General features: G+C 49.9%; 1 protein-coding gene across 1 annotated transcript in view; it reads right to left on the minus strand.

The window, feature by feature from the left end:
• LOC104913214 (protocadherin beta-15-like) overlaps positions 1-1,548 on the minus strand; it is a 26,769-nt gene that overhangs the window by 13,090 nt on the left and 12,131 nt on the right. The gene's annotated exons all lie outside the window — the stretch shown is intronic.

Raw genomic sequence — 1,548 nt, forward strand, 5'->3', positions numbered from 1 at the left:
CGCCTGCGCCCCTAAGCGCGCTGCGGCCACACGGAGCTGCCGCTCCCTGGACAACATCCCCACCCAGCGGCGCGACGGCGAATTGCTCCTCCTCCGCCTTCCCACCAGTTCCCGGTTCGAATCTCCTTTCCTCTTGCACACACGATCCCAAGGCGCACTGTTAAATACTCGTCGCGTTTGGCAGCAGGCTTCTTGTCCTCACAGGCACTGCTGCTCTGGGTATCGTCTTTCAGGTCTCCACGGCGAATTCATTTCCCCCGTGCTGTATTCCTCCGGTCTTTGCAAAGTATTTTGTCATTGCTATTCAGTGCATTGTCGTACTTTCCTCATTTTCTGCTTTCTTTTTTTTTTTTCTACTGCTTATACCATTACACTGTTTCTTTGTGAAGCCTCTGCTGTGAGCTCCCAGAAGAGTGGTGCCAAGGGGAGCATCCCTCTGCAACCAGGCAAACAGCTCCCACATGGAAGTACCTGAGCACTCAGAGTTAGCGCTCAGGTGTGTTCATGTTTATCATTTGTGAATCCCACTGTGGTCCTTTTAACAGCAGTTGGGAATCCCGGTCTCACAGGTATCAGCAGAAGGGAAGGGATTAAAAAGTCAATCTCCCTCCTGTTTGTAAGCTCATTTGTGTATTGGAAACCACAATGTGATCTTCCTCTAGGCTGAACAAGTCAGTCTGCCTCAGTTTTCCTTCATAGTGGAGGTGCTCTGACTTTCTGATCATCTTCATACCTCCTCTGGTTTTGTTCCATTCGTTCCATGTCAGTGTAGGTGGGCACAAACCGGGACAAAATATTCCAGGTGGGTCCTCATAAAAGCAAAGCAGAGAGGGACAATCACCTCCCGCACCCTGCTAGCCACCTCTCTTTTCATGGAGACCACAGTACACTTGGTTAGCTCTGCTGCAAGCATGCATGTATGGCTCGTCTCTTCGTGCACCTGAAACTTCAAGTCCTTCTCCACAGGGCTGCTCTCAGGTAATTTTCTCCCAGACTGTAATCATACTCGGAAAGTACCTGATCCAAGTCCAACTCCACCTCATGGACATGTTGAACCTCATTCAATTCACGTGGAATCACTTCTCAAGCTTTTCCAGGTCCTTTGGAGAGCATCCCCACCATCTCTTGCATCAAGTGTACTACGCACACAAGTGTCATCTGCAAAATTGCTGAGGGTGCACTTGATCCCACTCTCTCAATCCATTGATAGACATGTTGAAGAGCGCCCGTCCCCACACAGACCTCTAGGCGGACACCACTCATCACTGCTTTCCACCCGGACATAACACTCTTGACCTCAATTCTATTGCTGTGAGCATCCAACCAATTCCGTATCCACTGAATAGCCCAGACTTCAGATCCATACCTCTCCAACTCACCCAGAAGGAGGTTGTGTGGGACCATGTCAAAAGCCTTGTGCAAGTCCAACTGGATGACAGCACTTACTCTTCATTTGTCCAATGATGCTGTTACTCCACCATAGAAGTACACCAGATTGGTCAGACAGGATCTGCCCTTGGTGAAGCAGTGCTGGCTGTGTCAGATCGC

This window comes from Meleagris gallopavo, chromosome 15 (genome assembly GCF_000146605.3).
Source record: "Meleagris gallopavo isolate NT-WF06-2002-E0010 breed Aviagen turkey brand Nicholas breeding stock chromosome 15, Turkey_5.1, whole genome shotgun sequence".
Taxonomy (NCBI): domain Eukaryota; kingdom Metazoa; phylum Chordata; class Aves; order Galliformes; family Phasianidae; genus Meleagris; species Meleagris gallopavo.